Consider the following 20715-nt stretch of genomic DNA (forward strand, 5'->3'; position numbering starts at 1 on the left):
ATACACCACAAGGAATGATATATATGGGCTTGGAATTCACCAATTCTTTTCCAGCCACTGTCAGTGCCAGGGTTGGTCCAACAAGTATGTGCTATAACAAGGGATAGTATATGTTGATATATTGTAACAGGAGACATATGTATGGGTGTGTTAGTGAGATGAACATGTCAAAGGTGGGCTTACTTTGCAAATATGATTTGCATTGTGGGATATTGTGCCAATAACTGTGTAATGTGTAGTATTCTAGGCAGATCTGTATTCCATTTTACATAGCATTTCTGTTATGTTATGCAAACATTAGTTATGTCTATTGACAATTACAATACTCAATAACAGGATACATATGAATTGTATTCATCTGACAGTTTAGCAGCATGATAGCAAAGAAAATTGGAAGAGCTAGGTAACTATCCATGCACATAAGACATGTAATATCCACCTCTCTAGTATCATTTGTAAGCAATAACAGCTGTGCATGTGTACATGTTATGCAAATGTGTACTGACCCTTGTTACAGGGCTGGGCCAAATGGCTATGTGCACACATACATAGAGTGGATATTGAGAGTAGAGACACACCGGTTGAACTTTCAGGTTTGTGTAGCCTAACCTCTCATTGCCAACCTAACAGCCACTTACAAATACTGTATGTAAGATTGTGCACAGTACTGTTAATTAAATATGTTGCATATCATCGTTAACTCCAGTGTAACATCTATAGTAGGAGTGTAAGATCTAGGAGACTGCTGCCCATGTGTAATAGCCACTTCATAGGTGATGGCTTACAATATCTGATTATATAACGAAATGTAAGCAGCAAAACACCAAAGCAACCCTTCCACTGCTCAAAGAACCAGTCAATGGAGGAACATGGTAGATAATTTTAATGCTCTTGTCTAAAAACTTTTTAAAATATTGCTATTCAGCACAATACTTCAACAAAATAAAAAACAAATAACAACAGTTTAAATCAAGCGCTTTCGCTTGGTCCCATTGCGAAGCTTTATCAAGATGAAATATCAGTGAAAATCTGGCTGTATATATGGGGTCCATTAACCATCATATGATAGCTATACTAATTAAGCTTTAAAGCTATACATTTGGTTTCAAACCTATCTGTTTTTCATCCAATTACCACTGTTGTACAATTCACTAATACTGACATACATAAATTATAAAACTTTATACAAAATTCGTTGAATCAAATTATCTATGTATTGTCACTAAACTAATTCATAAAAATTTCAAAATGTACCAAAATCTGTAAATCTTTTTGTAGAAAACTTGTTTCAAACATAGAACCATGCATTTCTTATAAATAAATCTATATACTATATATTGAATAAATATTATATAAATACTAAAAAGTTTAAATATATATTTTCAATTAGCTTGATACATATTTAATATCTGATTATATCCCAATCATGTTGATAGTGGCAGAATAGTCTATTGATACTTGACTCTGTTTGGGGAGTGGGTGTCCATGCCCAGTAGAGCTCATGGTTCTGGTGGATATGTGAGTATATACCCAGAAAAGGATACAGACCTGCTGACACTTGCATTATCTGTAATCAACTATCAGGATGTGATGTGCTCCTCAGATGAGGATTGCTGCTAAAGGTAGCTACTATGTTTCTGTAATAGCCAGTGTTGCACATCCATAACACAAATATTTACTTGTGAGCATCACTGTCTAAAACATCTTCATAAAGAATAAGTAAACTAAATACAGTACTTGGTACTTGTAATACTAAATGCTCATATAGGCATGTCCACTAGTCAGCTACTGGTGTTTACTAATGTCAGCTTTGTGTATTTGGCCATCCTGGGGGAATGTAATCTCTATGCCATGTATACTGCAAAACCTACCTAACACCACACCCCACACATTGTCTGGGATGCAGCTACAGATGTAAGCTGGAAGACAGTCTAGTCTACAGCCATGACTGGACTGGACAGTCATGAGGTGCAGGGTAACACATGCATCTCATCACCACAACCAACACATACCTTTACCAGAACACAGTAAGAACACCCACACATACCACCAGAAAAACTGGTGTTTACTAATGTCAGCTTTGTGTATGTGGCCATCCTGGGGGAATGTAATCTCTATGCCATGTATACTGCAAAACCTACCTAACACCACATGCCACACATTGTCTGGGATGCAGCTACAGATGTAAGCTGGAAGACAGTCCAGTCTACAGCCATGACTGGACTGGACAGTCATGAGGTGTAGGTTAACACATGCATCTCATCACCACAACCAACACATACCATTACCAGAACACAGTAAGGACACCCACACATACCACCAGAAATCACGCACATTCACAGAGGCTTCTAAGTATCTGGCCAAGTAAGAGACCTCCCAAACTGGAATAGAGAGATAACAAAATACACAAGCTGTATGACATAGTTTGCCAAATTGTACCTCACCTCAGAACATGTGGCCAGAAACATGCCCAACAGTACTCATTTGTGAATGCAAACTCTAGCACTATGTTACACACCAAGCTATACTAGGGCAAACATACTTTCAGCTGCCTGTCTGCCATGATTAGCCACATACCCATACACTCAGACCACCTTTTGAACTATACACATGGCTATGGCATATTCCATGTTGTTGTGCAGGATCTGTGATGCAGTAGCCTGGACTGCATGGAAACACACATGTAGGAACTGTCAGGTCTTGTAGCCCATGCAGGTATGTCCCAAGGCCTGGGTAGCGTTCTGCCATTGTCCAGAATGATACTGCAGTACAGGGACAAAAGGATTGTATTCCACAATTGTGTAATGTACTGGTGTAATTCAAAGGGTATCCAGTATCTCTCTGCCAGGGATAACATGGTTGACAGACCATGATGCTTTGCCAGACAGGGCCTGCACCTGTCACCCCTGGGAATCTGGATACTGGCTAGGGCTCATGCTTCCCCTATAGTGCTTTCATCATGCAAAGTTTAATTGAAAGTCCACTGCTGTAGCATGGACAGACAAGCAATAAACTGCGGGTCTCGCTACTCAATGATACATTTCCGAAACTCAATATGGACTCACTTACATCAGTCCTTAACATGGAGAACATATCTGTGCAGTGACTGAGATATGGTTCAACACTCTGGAGAGCGGACCATGTTATAACACATACCTCACCTCTTGGCCATTATCCTTTATTGGAACACACAGGCCACAGGTGTGTCCATATTCCTGAAGAATATGTACACCCCCACACTAGTTGCACTTGCATAACTTCAGATGCATTATGCTGAGCAACTACCTTTGTGCCAAACTGGAATCCAAATTGCACCTTGCGACAGTTCACCCACCATGCCTCTGAATTCCCAACTGTCATATTTTGCTGTAATGGGGAATATTAGGTTTGAGACAGAAAACCATAATAATGGCTACTCTCAACTATCCCATTATGTACTGGGAACACTCCTCATGTACCAACACCTGTGCTCAAAACATGTTGGATTTCATTAACCCCAATGACTTGGATCACCATAGTCACACAAACAGGGCTAACAGTATACTACACATAGTCAGTCTCCAAAGCCAATGTTATGCTTCTTAAGAGGGAAGTGGTGACTGTCGTGGCACCCATGCAAATGGACAATGCATGTGCAAATGCTGAATCCTACACAAATGCACTTTAATCACTCACATAAGTGCAGTGATTGTGCCATTGAAACAGAACCAAGATTCAACCAAACACAAACAGGAAGGCAAACTGGTGGTACCCTGCCTTAAACTGTACCACAGAAGGTAGTAACTATTGCAAGAGTGAACACACACGAGTGGAGGTGATCCCTGGTCAGCCTCAGTAAGATGCAGATACACCATATAAAACCACACAAAGCTACTGTGAAACTAATCAGCCACATATTATGAGGCCAACCACAGAGCATTCTTTAGCTGTGTCATGAATTGTAATGGCAACAACAAGACCTGCTGTGCTTCACAGCACTATGGCATGAGAAGTACTGCACCTACAGAAATAGCACTTGTTCATCCAGATAGGGTCTTGGATAACCTAAACCCACTCTCACCCCCCCCCCCAACAGGTACACATATTTATATATCCATGTACACTACAGTGCCCCTGTAATAACAACTATGCAGGTACAAGATGAACTCTCTAAAGTCATTCATACAGCTTGCATGGGACCTGTCAACATCCCAGGGTATATTTTACACAAATGTCAGAACAATTTGCTCTCCACATACACATCATTTTCAAGCATAGCTTCATGTCAGGCTGTGTACATACTGAATGGTGCACAGCAACAGTTATCACACCTCACAAAGACGGGGACACCACTGATAATGGGAAATATTGCACTACTACCCTGCTGAGTCTGGTCTGTAAGGCCATTATCCTTGATCAACTTATTTGATGTAGTCAGTACAGATGTAGATGACAGTAAGGTTGATTCACACAGCATATCATGACTTTGTCATGTCTTAGGACACCATCACACATACTGTGTTCCAGCTACACTCAGTAAACTAGGTGTATATTCCTATGTCACAGGATTGGTTGGCAACTGGACTGCTGGCAGAACCAACACTACAGAAGGTGTCTGACTAATACACGCACATCAAACCAGTGCCAGCTACAGTAATATAGTGTTCATTCCTGGTACTCCCCCTCTTTGTAATCTATACCACACAGACTAACACAGAAGGCATCTGCCTATTGAAGTTTGCAAATGACTATGAACTAGGAGCGATAGTTGACTCAATGAGTGCTGTGGGTAACATACAGAAGGGCCTTTGTGGGTCAGATGTGTGGTCTGTGATGTATGGCCACAATCTCACAGCTAAGTATTGCATTGTCATCCCCTATGTTAAAAACTCTGTTCCCATGAACTACCACCTAGGCAGCGGTCAACATAATGGAAACTGTGTGTGTATGGGATGCAGCTGGACAGTAGTCTTTCCTTTGATAGTCACTTTACCACACCAGTCAGGTAGTCGTAAGTGGCACCCCTAATCATGACAGGGTGCCATCCATGAATATAGAGATCATTGTTAAGCCATACTCAACACTCATGTGACCCATAATAAATCACATATTTCCTTTAAGGGTTATTGGTCATGTTCAGATGGCCTACTCCGGCCTTCCCAAACCCTAGCTCTACTGTATAGCATGATGCCTACCCTGAATAAAGCCTTGTCCAACCCAGAGATGTTGGACATGCTACACTTACACATCCTGATTTTAAATAAACACATACTTCATGGACAGTCACCTTTCTAGTACAAGGATCATAACATGCCTGACAGATCCATGTCCGATGCACTTTACATACTCCTGCCATACTATGCATACCTGTCCAGCAAAGCTGCACATTACCCCTCTTTGAGACATGGTGTGATGACTGCAAGGCAAATATATCAGTAACCCTGTGGATCAGTTCTGTGGCACTGCTTGAACTGGCCACTGAAAGTTTCCTGTCTGTTGGCTACAGCTAGGTAACCTTTCAGCCTAGGCTCATAAATGGCCCAGGGCATATAGCCTACTAGTTCACTATGACCATACATGCTATAGTTGATATCCAACCCTGCAAATACCATCAAGCTAGCCATTGTCCCATGTGTTTCACATTTGCAACAGAGGTAATACATGGCAGGATGCTATACTGCTGTACAGTGTGATGTATATGGCAAAACACATACATGTAAGACTTTCCGTAAGCAAGTCTGCAGTCACAAGTCATGTTCTTAATGCTGTGTATGACTACATATGTGACATATACACAGCATTAAGGTCTCTTATATTAATATGAACACATCCATGCATGTGCTGATAGGTAAATACACCAGTACAGGCAAGCAGACATGTCCACATCAAGACAACATCCACATGGAGTATGAGCAATGTCATCACTTGACACACACACATATATGGTGATAACATCAAATCACCAGTAAGTGTCAAATGTGTGTGCGTTAAACATGTCAGTGGTGTTAGTGTCATGCAGATTTGCAAAGACATATTTGTAATCATAATAAATGTGATACACATATATGTGCAGCTGTACTTCTGTACTTCTCTGTGAGTTACTGTGACCTGTCCCCATCATTATGCCTTCCATGTATGCCACGTGCCAAACTGCCACCATACACCTGCTTGGCGGATGAGGTCCTCATTTCATACCTCCTTGACAACCATGAAACACTCTTCAGCCATGTGTCACAGGGTGCACAGCAATGGGATGCCCTGTGGGAGGAACTTCGCAGGAGGGCAAATGATGTTGGTGGCCACAATCGCACCTATCAGCAGGTGCGCCGACACTGCACCAACCTCATTAGATGGGAATAACAGTGTGCCGATGCAATCACCAGGGAACAAGCTGCAACAGTTGGGGGGCACTCACCCAGCCCCCACTCACGCATACCGAGGAGCTATTGGCCAACCTGGGGACACCTGCAGAACTCCATCCACAAGCTTTAGCTGGTATTGTGGAAGTGGGTGTCTCACAACCACTGAGCCAGGACTTGACTGGTAAGTCACTACTGCACATATAACACAATTATATTACATATAGTTACATGTGTTACTGTACAATATTTAACGTAACATCATATGCAAGACATGTATGCACACATGCCACATACTATAGTTTGCTACTCTATGTATGCACAGATGTGCATACTCCAGAGTATAGTCTATTGTACTGGCTTATGTGCTAACATGCACATTGCACACTGTAGCTATCACACAGGTGTGGATAATGATCTTACTGCTGTGACACTCCTATTTAGGCATCTCTGGTGTTTCGCAGCGACAGCAGCCTGTTGCAGGTGAGATTGTTATTATTTATCAGGCTTGATAATCCACAGATCATATTAATTGCATGCTATCTGCCATGTGGCCATTTAACACACGTACACATAATGTATGGTGGTCCTGTTAATATATACAGGTCAGACCTGCAATGCATCACAGTGGTTACCCATGCAGAATAATTAAAGACTATATGAAACACCTACACTAAACCTTACAAACTGTCATTGCCAGTTGTGTGGACAGCTGTAAATACAATGGTGGAGGTGTGGTTCACTGTATGTACTACAGATCAGCAATACACATGTGGAATACAAACAGTACTATACAGAGAGCAAATGTGTGCACACACTCTAAATGTTTTGGAGCTGAAGTATGACCAGTCCACAGAATTCACCCTTGTGTATTATACCCTTGCTATGAATGTCACACAATGTCATGTGCTATCTGACATGTCCATGAAATTTAGTGGGCTGACTGCAACACTGGTTAACTTTCCTGGCAAAACATGATATCTCACATCCCAAATATACCACCCTTTGTCTGCATAACCCTGTCCTCAGTGGAACATATGACATCTATGGGTGTATGTCATATGACAATACTGACATGTGAAATAGATGCCCATCACAACCATTGGACAAAACATGTTTACGCATGGGCATGGAGGATAGACAGAGACATGAAGTAACACACACAGTAGAAAGGATGTACATGTGTGTACATCCTGTTGTACATTGGCTTGACACAATACAACTTTGGCCTTTGTGTAATGGTGATATTGCAGATGTGACACACTAAACATCATACAGGCCTGTGCACAGCTTGTGTAGGCGTGACATAAAACCACCACATAACATGTCTTGAACATCTTGAGTGTGTCACAACATGAAAGCTTTCACCTATACAGTATCCAAATACATACATGTTTTGCACAACATACACATACAACCACATCAGGCCACAGATACAGTACATTCACCTTGCTGGTGTCAGACATCACTGTCATGCTTGGTCCTCATGTGTGTGAGGTACACAGATGGCATGTGGCACATGGAGTACTGCTAAGTTAGCCATGTCTGGGCATAGTTGCTAGGCATCAGCAATATGGTTACAGATGTGCAGGGGTGTCATCTGTATACCCTTCAGTGACCTGTGTCACACATTCCACATTAGGGTTTAGTGTGTATACACCTCAGTGACATGGGTCACATTCCACATTAGATATGTATTGTATCTGAACACAGTCATGGCTATGAACTGTGTCTGTAACTCACACTGTATAGCAATAGTGAAGCCACATGATGCCCTGCAATGGCTATGCACATCAGCTCAATGTGCAGTATGTCACTGTATATCTGTAGGGCGGACTGACAGCATAGCATCAGCTGAAGTTCCATGTTAGTATAACATGTTCCTGCAATGGGACACCATTACCTCACTGTATATTTGAAAGGACACCATTGTGTTAAACATGTATGCATGTCATTCAACACATCAGCAGAAGACATGTCATACTACATGTGATTGGCAAAGTCATATGCCACACATCAGGCTGGTGCACTGTTAACCTGTGCTGGTCTGTGGCACCATTGCAAAGTAGGGACAGCCATGTCAAATGTGTGTACAGCCACATGGACATTGTCTGTAGACCCAGCTCAGGGGCAAGTAGAATAATGTTGAACAGACATGCACTGCTTTGGGGGAGATGTGAAAGCTAGGGCTCAGGCAAACATAGTATTCACTCAACATACCCTTCTGCTCATGTCCTCCTCACACATAGTGGCAGTGGCCAACACAAAGCATCAGTGGCAGATGTAGACAGGTCAGCGATGGTCTGTTAAAATGTGGGATATTTTGCACAAAACATGGCAGTGCAGTGCAATGGTGCATAGCGCATGCATTGTGTTGCAGGTTTGGGGTATAACCTACTAACACAAATGGTGCAACAGGGATGTATGCTAACTACTACTATAATTGTGTAAGGTGCATGCCTTCTGCTACAACACATGCATGCTGTTGTGTGCAACTCAGGGATGTATGATAACTACAACTATAATTGTCTAAGCTGAATGCCTTCTGCCATATCATGTGCATGTTGCATACTGTTGAGTGCCATATCATGCGTCTGTGTGTCTGTACTGTGCTGTATAACTTGTAATGTACAGTTCTTGTCTGCCCCTCACAGGTGTTGATGTAGGTGCGTTGCCCTCCTGTGGTCCACCTGATGTTACTGTCCCCACAGACTCTAGCAGTGATGATGAAAGTATGATTGAGGCACAGGCAGGGTTGCCAGGGGCTGAATATGTGCCATTGGTTGCCATTCCACCTGTATCCCACTCATAGCCGCACACAGTTCTCATGCCTAGACATACCCCATCACCAGTGGCCATAGTGGAAGGACAGTTGCCGGGTGGTAGCATGGAACAGGAATGTGTGGAGACTATGGAAGGTGTGCCTGCACACCATGATCCCAGCCAACTGACTGGTGATGTCCCACACAGAAATGTGCCCAGGGCTGCTCGTAGAAGGAATTCTGGCCAACATGCCCCTGCAAGACATAACACATCAGATGCATGTTTCAGGCTGTAATGGGAGCACAGGCACATGCTGAACGGCACAGCAGAGAAGGTCTGAGGCTTCAGAGGGCTGCTGTCCATTCTTTAACTGACAACATCCAGGCAATTGCAAATGCTCACCATCATCTTGCAGATGTTTTAGATAGACGATTGGGTGACATGGTGGGAGTCCTTGACTGTGGCATGTCAATCCTCGAGTGTGGAATGTCTGTGTTGGAACATCTGGTGGGAGTGAGGCATTGGGCACGTGGACGTAGGCCAGCTACATCACCTGTTGAAGGTCTACGTGAACATGATACTTCACCTGCCCACTCCCATAGTGGCGGTAGAAACAGCAGTGCAGCTGGTGCTGTGCTGTCCACACCAGGACACAGCAGACCACATGCACGTGGTCCTGGATGGTCCGAACAGGGGCACAGTTCCAGTGGACATGTGTCATCAGACAGTACCTAATCTGGACCTCTGCCTGTTAGTGGCCATGCAACCCTGGCTGGCGCAAGTCACGTGGCCATGGCCAGACACTGTGAATTGTAAAACTTGCCCTGTACAGTCTGCAGCTGTCAATAATACCCCCTGTGTAGGCCAGCCACATGCCAGACCTGTGTGCATACATACACACACACACCAGAAACAAATGTAGGGCACCTCAACACACACATGCATAACATCCACACACTCCCAATGAGATAAAAGGCCCTAACCCACACACATGATGTCATCCAATGGTGCAGCCTAGGCTCTGGCAAACATTATCACCCTGTGCATATGATGATGCCTTGCCACATCCCTGTCATCCACACCATCGGTGCAGGGACATGCACATATGGTCTGATGCACAGGGTGAACATACTAGGAAGACAATTGTAGATTACCGTTGTTGAGTAGTGTTGACTGGCAGCAGACATACCATGTAATACAGTTTTAGAATGCATTTCGTATTTTTGACAGTATGTATCACGTGTAACAACAGTAACTGCATGTAGATCTTGATGTTCTGCCTTCCTCTTTCAGGTGTAATTGCATGTGCCGGGGGATGTCAGTGTTTGCAGTTAGTGTCCCATATGTAAATGTAGACTACTTACAGGTCTGTATGACAATACCTGAATGCACTTTGCAGCTTCCACATCACAGTTATCATCTCCCAAGTTTCAAACATGTTTACTGATCTAATGATCCAAGAGCATGATAGCTGTGTAGTAAGCTACTGTGGCTAGAGCCATCACATCCATAGTGGGTGACATCACAGGTATTGTTACTCGGAGCAGGGAGGAGGTAAAAAAAGTGGTTTAGCAGATGACAAGGGTAAAGGCCAGTGGAAAAAGTGATTTCTCATTGGGAAGCAGTAAAACCCACTCTCATGACAGGATGCAAACACACATTCACACCCACACACTCAGGGATTCACAGACATGGTAACACACCCACACACTCAGGGATTCACAGACACAGTAACACACACAGTTGCTAGTACTGGGATGAGAACCCCTGCCTATGTGCAAATCATCATTATAGTACTACACGATTACAAGATGCGCCACAGAGATTAAAATGTACAGGTAGTCAGAATGGCCTAAGATCGGGAACATCAACATGGATACTAGATTGCAGTGAGTGTATGTGGGGTGGGGGGGTTCATCAGTAGGCTATGGAAAAACAAGCCTCACCCCAGGGTGTACATGTTTACAGGTGGTTAGAATGCCCTTCTAAGATTGATGACATCAACAGGGATATTAGATTGCATTGAGTGGACGGGGGGAGGGGGTCTTATCATTTCACTATGGTAAAATACAGTCTCACTCCATGGACCAGACAGCCATACATACACACACACATACACACACTGTGGCATTCACAAAGATATACACCTATGTCACACACATGCAGACACTTGACATGTGTGAGATTCAAACCCCTGCCTATGTCTTGCTTTCTACACTTCACTCTGTACAGATGTCTGCAACAGTGTACAGGAGAGTCAAAAACATTTGGGATGTATTCCCCACCATACGTGACATATATGGACACACACACACCCACACGTGCCAGTACTGTGACTCAAACAACTGCCTGTCTCATGATAGGTATTACAGAGTTACAGCACTATCGCACATGCTATAAAATGTACTGACTCTTTCCTTTGCCAACTGTGCTGATATATGCACAATATATGCACAGGGGAGGTGTTACTGTTACAGGCGTCAAGAGGTTTGCCTTTAGTGTCACCCTTACTGCATTATACGTTGTGTGTCTTCCCCTTCAATTAACAAAACCATAGCTTAGCAGTCACACAGGTTATTGTAGGAATGGTTATAACACACCTGTGAGCTGTCCTCAGTAATCATTTATCTGCAAAGTAGTCCCACCACTTAGTAGTTATGTCCAAACATCTGTCCATACCTAAATTACAGCTTACTGTACTTTCAGCATATCACCATATACAGTTGGCAATGTTGAGGCTGCATTGCAACTGCATGATGTACTAATACAACAGTCACCTACAAACATCAGACACTGCACACACATGGAATCTAAACACACATAAATACATGTACAAATATGCAGTCTCCATCAGTAAGTGGACTAGCAGGTCAAGAGGATACATTCCACAACTTCTCCACACCATGTGTGAAACCTAGCTGAGCATTACACCATAATGGATGTTGTATTCATGTACTGGTAGGACACACAACCACCTTCACTGAGTAGATAAGTGTACATTTATGCCAACAGCACATATCAGCAAGACACACTCACAGCAATATTCCATGCCATGATCCCACAAACTGTTAGTTGACAGTTCCACTGTGAAGCCAGGGCACTGTAATGGTCAACAGTGAGCACATCATATTTGCCACACACACACATCATATTTGCCACACACACCGCATGATTACTGGAAGAGTGCCAGCAATGTGCTCTGTTTGAGCTAGGCATTACACTTATCCAAGCATGTGCAAGGTCAGTAGCTTATAAACATCTCACCCCAGCACATTCTGGCTATTGTGGTAATAAGGTTAATGTCCAGACAGCACACAGCATGCATGGCATGTAATTGTTGACATGGAGTATATGTAGGAGCTGTGGGTTACACATGGCTGTACATGTCATGGACATATCACCTGTAACTACTCAGGATCATACAGAGCATAGCTGTATTTCCCTGAGTCTGTCAATGCATGTGTGTAGATCCTATGATCCTGTTATTTGGGTATGTTTGTAGGCATTGCATTTGGTGGACATGTCTAATGACATACTTGTCACATGGATTGTTGTATGATATGATAGGTGCCATGGGTGACCAGTAGAGAGGGAATATTACCTCTGTCAACATAGATATCAAACCTGATGTACTGTTAGCATTCAGCAGCCATGGACCTATCTTCCATGTGCATGTGTGTAATGAATGTAGCCACCTGTATGTACAAAGGACAACAACAGCTATGGTATTTTCATTTATGTTGTATGAGTCTGGGATGTACATATCCAGGGCAGGTACATCTAGGTCATATCCAACCATGAGGGTGTTGTTTACTGGTGTACAGCAACAGTCAACTGTGTTAATGCTGACATCTGAGGGACCCTGGTGAGTGTACAACTGACCTGGTTGCAAACAGTGGTATTATTGCATTGCATAACACATTATGCAACTGTGTCAGTACATGCATACTTTGCACAGTTGATGTAGGGCTAGGTACAGTCCACCAGTCGAAGGTTATTTGGTGTAGTACCATAATATTTCATACCACATTTATGGATGTGTGTTGGTAGTCTGAGGACATGGTGGTGGATGTATATGAGGATACAACCTAGAATGCAGCTTTTGCCACTGTCACCTGTACCTGACTCATCTGTGATGAATTATGTTTGAGTAGTGGTCTTTACTTGTGAGTAGCCTTTATGAATATGTGGACACCACTATCTGGGGTGGTCCATACCAGTGTTATGGCCCACATGTCTGGATCTGAGTTATATGGTGGTAGTGCTATCGTGCACTACAAAGCCTTCAGACAGGTGTTCCTCACTGCACAGATGTCAGTATTCCCCATTGTAGGTTCTACATTGAGCAAATGGATTACGAAAGCCACACATCTAGCCCTGGTTAGCATAAGCATACAGTGCAATTGTCTTGTAGGTGTCAGGGTGTTACTTCTGTGTTTAGGACATTTGCCTTGGAATGGCACTATATGGGTAAATGCAACCTAGGTGTTATCCACACTCCCTTGAATCATGGATACATGTGATCTGTGCCAAAGGCTTGTCTTTTTTCAGTCATGTCATCCCGGAATGACAGACACTGGACAACCTCATAATTACAGCAGGACATTGGCTCATTGTTTTAGTCAAGCAGTTGCCACTCATACCATGACATCACTGTGAGTGGCAGTATTGTGCTTGGTATCAAATGCTGCATCTAAGGTTATGGACAGCAGCAGACGTGTAGATGATCAATGTCAGATATACTTAGTGGAGCAGTCCTGCTAATAATGAAAACTAACACAGCCTGGAGAGGTCATCTTGACACCTGCACCTCAGTACCATTAGACAATGGGGCTCAGATATTATGCTTGCACATGCCACTGTTCCAAGTATAATGCCACTGTCCACAACCTGATATCAATGTATGCCTTTCAGGGCAGCAATGTGTGTGACACATGCTGTACTTTGCATCCACCTGAGTGTCCCAGTTAACCAATTGTCTGTCACTTCCACACATGCATGATTGTGTATACTTCACATATATATGGCAGTACTTCATGTACATGTATGCATGTGTATCACACAGCACAGACGCAGATATATAATTTACGGGCCACATACAGGTATCTGGTAGTAAACCTGTATGATGTGCATATATACTAACAGTTAAGATATACATAGCTGTAAACCTGTGTGTCTACAATATGAGTTCATTACAATGTGTTCTGTACATCTAAGTGTATAAGCATTCACACTGTGGCCTTCTGTGGTTAGACTCAGAGTGCATCCCAAACAGCCCTGTGCTACTGTATGAGCGTACCCACTGCCACCTTGTGTAATTTGAGTCAGTGCATCCAAACAAGCCCTTTGTTTCTAAGTGTATGAGCATGCCCAGTATAACCTTATGTAGTTGGAGTCAGAGTGCATCCCAAATGGCCCTGTGCTACTAAGTGTATGAGCATGCCCACTGTCACCTTGTGTAATTAGAGTCAATGCAGCCAAACAAGTCCTGTGAGTTTATGTGATATGAGCATGATGACTGTAACCCTGTATAGTGATAGTAGATGTCCATTCCACAAATGGGTATACTCCAGTTCAGGGCTTGTTGTGCTACAACTATACCTCTCAGGCCTACCTATGTCTTACCTGCAGATGATGTGTCATGTATCCCTGTTGATGTCCTCAATCTTAGAAGGGCATTCTGACTGCCCTGAAACATGTAATCTCTGTGGTACATCTCATAACTGCGTAGTACTGTAATAGTGATCTGTAGATAGGCAGGAGTTCTGATCCCACCACTGGCAACTGTGTGTGTCAGGAAATGCCTGAGTGTGGTTGAGCAAATGCCTGAGTGTGGGTGTGTATTTGTGCCTGCATCCTGTCATGACAGTGGGCTTTACTGCTTTCCAAAGAGAAACTGGCTTTTATCCTTGTCATCTGCTAAATCACCCTCCCCCCCTCCCCACTGCAAGTAATTAGTTCTGTGATGTCACCCAGCTCAGAAGCAGAATCAGATTAAGTGTAATTGTATGGGTTCTGTGGCACATACCCCAACTGCATACCACTCTACTAGTTACCTTTGTATAGGCAAGACTTGTAAGCACAATACTGGCAAGTATGTGCATGTTTGTGTGTGTGTGTGTGTGTGTGTGTGTGTGTGTGTGTGTGTGTGTGTGTGTGTGTATGTGTGTGTGTGTGTGTGTGGCTACCCAGTAGCCAGGCATACACATGTGCTATGTCTTTTAACATGCTGCACACCATGGTAGTCATCTGTGGTGAGTGGAGTCTACAACTTTTTACATAGTTAGGAATAGAAATGAATAGACAGTCTAGAATGACTACTTTTGGGTATGTTATTTCCCTGTGCCACTGTCTAGTAATGATACAGAAGTGGTCTCCGGGGTGTATTTCCATACCCATCATTCCCCCACCCAAACTCCACAATCCCCAGGGTATATTTCCTTAGCCATCATTCCCCACCCCAAACTCCACATACACAACAACCATCCCTTCTCTGGTGAACTGATTAAGATTTAAATGTTATAATACAATAGTTGCCTCTGTTTTGTGTACACGTCAATTCCTTTGGAACTCTTCTGTGTCACAAAGGATGTTCAGACATGTTTATACATATATATATATATATATATATATATATATATATATATATATATATATATGGCTAAAGCTGTGTATATGCATCTATATATATATATATATATATATATAGATATATATATATATATATATATCTATATATATATATATATATATATATATATATATATATATATATATATATATATATATATATATATATATATATATGTGTGTGTGTGTGTGTGTGTGTGTACACATCCTGTAAGTGCCTATATGTATTTAGTATTTATTTATAACAGTTGTACATATGTAGACTTGTCTATGTTGTTTCACAGAGTACAGTACATTCAAGGGTACTGTACATATATACACAAAGTGACTGTCCCATTTGTTTTCAGTACTGTGGAATTCTTCTTCTTCTTTCGGCTTTTACCAGTTAGGGGTCGCCACAGCAGATCACCTGTCTGCTCATGATTGGCAGTGGAGTTTTATGGTGTCGAGTTGCCAGCCCGGCACCCAACCTTCCACAGAAGGCACACACATGCACGTACTCGCACCTAGGGCCAATTTAGAGTGTCCAATCCACCTACAGCATGTCTTTGGGATGTGGGAGGAAACCCACGCAACAACAGGGAGGACAAGCAGACTCCACACAGAAGGCACTCCAGCCGAGGATTGAACTAGAGAACCTCTTGCTGTGAGGTGGCAACACTAACTGCTGCACCACCGCAGCCACCTGTTTTCAGTACTGTGGAATACCTGTAGTAAAACATGTATTATAAAAAACATGAAACATGCGTACTACCCAGATGGTTTAGTGGTAAGTCCACTGACCATGGCGTCCAGGGTTCATGACCTGCAAGGGTTGTTGATAATTTCATTTAAGACTGAATAAGGCAGTTGTAAGTAGGTGTAAATGTATTTTTTTGGCAGTAAGCGGCGGGTACACACAGTTAAAAGATATGTAAAACTTGCAGTACACTTGAAATGCCCTTCTTTGGTAATCCTGCTGATGTCATTCATTGTGACATTCCTTTGGGGAAGAAGTACTTCAGTAATGTCTGTGGTGCATACTGTAACTGCGTACTGCTGTAGTGCAAGAAACTAGTTAGGTAGGGGTTCAAATACCAGATATAACAGGTGTGTGAGTGTGACTTGTATCCTCTTTTGTGGTGGTTGTAAATGTGTGACACCTGTGGGCAATGTGGAGGGGGTTTTGCATATATTTTATGTTGGCCGTACTCTATATCACAATGTCAACCATACAGGGATAATAGATGTACATTAGCTGTGAGGCTGGAGTACAAAGCCAATCCCATACATGTGACATCAAGGTCAGCCAATCACAGTTAGCAACCCCACTATTACCCAGAGCACACACTCACCCATGTGTCATATACACACACATGCCTAGGCAACAGCAAATACGTGAGTAATACACTGCATATTGGTCACTGATAGTAACTATGCAGTGATAGTAGTGGGCTACAGAGGGCATGTCACCCTGGCCATCTGTCCAATATGCATGTACATGCACACAGTGCACCTCCACCATGTTTCATAGTTTCATAGTTTAGTACTAGGCTATCTGCCCTGGGGCATTTATAAGCCTAGCCATTGTGATGTGGCTTTCGCCACCCCATGTAATGGTACAAAAGTGTACAGAATAGATTTAGAATACTGTGCCTCTGTCTAGTATTGACACAGTGAAGACCCCCTTACATAATAGAATTAGTTTACTGTGCCTCTGTCTAGTAGTGACACAGAGATGACCCCCGGGGTAAACCTACAATCTCCCATCCACTCGTCAAGATTTTTCTTGAAGAGAGTCAGTGAGGGGCTCTGCCTAACATGAACTGGGATTCTGTTCCAGAGTATGGGAAGCCTCTGAGTTATGAATCTGTCCCTCCAGCATGTCCTATTCATATTTGTGCTGAGGTTTAAATCTTTAGCTCTCGTGGTTCTGATGGATTTGGATTTTTTGAGGTGGAGCATGTCCATCAATTCCTGATTGGACATGGCCTTGTACATCAGGCACAGATCACCTCTGAGTAGGCGGTATGCTACTGAATAGAGCTGGAGTTTCTTTAGTCTGGCAGCATATGACATATGTTGGAGACCCTTGATCCTCTTGCTGAGGTACTTTTGGGGTCTCTCCAGCTGTTGCAAGTGCCGGGTGAGGTACATACCAAATGGGGCATTGTACTCAATCATGGGCCTGATAAGGGAGGAGTACAGGGGTACAATGACCTCCTTTGATCTGGATATGAATCCCTTCATGATAAGGTGGGCAAGGTAGAAAGTCTTTCTAACCACCTTGGCAATGTGAGTGTCAAATGAGAGGTCACTATCGACTTGGGTCACCATGTCTCTGATTACTTTTTCCGTACTCAGTGGGTTACTGTCTATGTGATAATTTGTGGGTACTTTGTTTTTCCCAAAGGGGATGACTATACATTTTTTGGCATTTAGTTTAAGGCCATGACTCCAGCACCAGTTGTCCATTTCAGTGAGGCCTTTCTGTAGGATGTATGTGTCAGCTGGTGTATCGACTATGGTGCCTAGTTTGCAGTCATCTGCGAACTTTCTCAGCCACAACCCTCCCATGTTTGCTTTCACATCTGAGAAATAAATGCTGAACAAGAGGGATCCCAGGACAGAGCCCTGTGGGACACCACTTGTCACTGGCTTTGAGTCTGACATGGCTCCAGCGATTTTGACTTTATGGGTTCTATCCTTTAGCCAGTTTGCAACCCATCTTGTGACATATGGATTTACATTTAAGCTGTTGAGCTTATCTATGATGCCTTAGTGGAGTATTGTGTCGAAAGCTTTAGCCAAGTCCAGGAAGGCTGTATGGACTGCTTTGCCTTCGTCAATGGCTCTAGTGACTGTTTCGAAGAAGTCAACCAGGTTCAAAAGGCAGGATCTGCCTTTTACAAAGCTGAACTGGGTGGGATCAGGTGTCTGTAGGTCCCTAATGTCTCTGTTTATGAGTTCCATAATAATTCTTTCCATAGTTTTGCAGACCGGGCTGGTTAAGCTTATGGGGCGGTAGGTACCAGGGTCTGTAGAGGTGCCTCCTTTGTGGAGTGGGACCACTGTTGCTGTACGCCAGTGTTCAGGTACATATCCTGTAGTAAGGCTAAAGTTAAATAGCATTTTTATGTGCGGGTTTAGCTCCTCTTGGAGTTCACGTAGCACGCAACCCGGGATACCGTCAGGTCCCATTGATGCTGTGTTTTTAGCTTTGCTGATATATTCCCCAATGGACACCTGCACCACCTATGGTGCCTTCACATGTGACTCACAATGGACATACCATGCCTGACAACATGCTTACAACCGCTTTACAGTGCCTTAATCACTCTGTATCTATCGGCCCTTGTTCTGCCTAGCAACAAAATAAACAACCTCTGCTAGGCTTGAACCCAGAACCATCCACACCATTGCCAAAGTGGTTTACCTTTAAGCCACCTCTGATATGCATAACCCTGCTGTATTCACAAACATATCATCCGGCCCAGTCATTCAACAGTACGGAGTATGTATTCTAACATGCAGATGTATGTGTGCGTGAAAATATATTAATGTCTACACAGATACAAATGTATGTATGTGTGTATGTATATATATATATATATATATATATATATATATATATATATATATATATATATATATATATATATATATATATATATATATATATATATATATATATATATATATATATATATATATATATATATATATATGTATATAAGAGAGAGAGAGATAGATATATATATATATATATATATATATATATATATATATATATATATATATATATATATATATATATATATATATATATATATATATATATATATATATATATATATATATATATATATATATATATATATATATATATTTATATATATCCACATATGTGTAACCAGATATTTATATCTATATAGGTATATATGGACATGCATCTGTAGATAAGGTGGGAACATAGTAGAAACATATATGTCCACATGTACCATAAATGGGGTTGACAGGCACAAACAACATACGTCATGCATGAATAGGTATCCCCCCACAGTAAAACATGTCTGACCTACAATACACTACCAACTGTTGCAGATCTCATAACCAGGACCTTACACAACAAGGCCACAAGATGTTAACAGTACCCCATCCCACCTGTATGATGTCAGTCTGGTATCAGTAACATATCATGCAGTACAGTCAGGCCCATAATGACTCCTGTTTTGCAGTCATCTGTTACCTTTGCTAGCTAGAGTCCCATACTGTTTGCCTGTACTACAGAGATGTAGAATTCAAACAACAGTGATCCCAGGACTGAACCCTGAGGTACTCCACCTGTCACTTGTCTGGGGATGGATTTGGAGACAGTTACACCTACAGTTTGGGTACTGTCAGTAAGCCATGTGGCAAACCATTGAGTGGCATACTGATGTATGGCCAGATTAGTGTGTTAATCTATGTTTCTAGACTGGTTTATGGCTTTGAAGGGCTTAGCAATGTCCACATAGGCATTGTGGACTGCCTTACCCTCTTCAACAGCTAAGCAGATGGAGACAAAACAGACAATCCGTTTCAAGAGGCATGACTGGCCCTCCATGAGCCCAATCTTTGTGGGGTCCAGTGTTTGAGGGTTACCAATGTCTGTGTTCCAAACTTCACTGATAATGCATTCCATGGCCATGCAGATCAGGCTCAACCCACCAATGTGACAGTAGTTCCAGGGATCCAAGGTGGTTCTCCCCTTGTGGAGTGGGATAACTGCAGCTGTGCACCACTCAGTGGGCACCAGGCCTGATGCGAGGTTATGATTACACATGACAGTCTGGTCCCATGGATGATGTATTCTTAGCTGTGGATAGTGCGGTTTCTGTCTGTGTGGCCATGATTACTGGCCAATGGAACTCTGTTCATATTACTGTTGGCCCTTTGGGGTGAGAGGGGTTACTGTGGAACTAAACCAATCTGCAAGGATATTGGCATAATCCGTGGGAGCAAT

This window comes from Protopterus annectens, chromosome 3.part0 (genome assembly GCF_019279795.1).
Source record: "Protopterus annectens isolate FY-2018-M chromosome 3.part0, PAN1.0, whole genome shotgun sequence".
Lineage (NCBI taxonomy): Eukaryota > Metazoa > Chordata > Ceratodontiformes > Protopteridae > Protopterus > Protopterus annectens.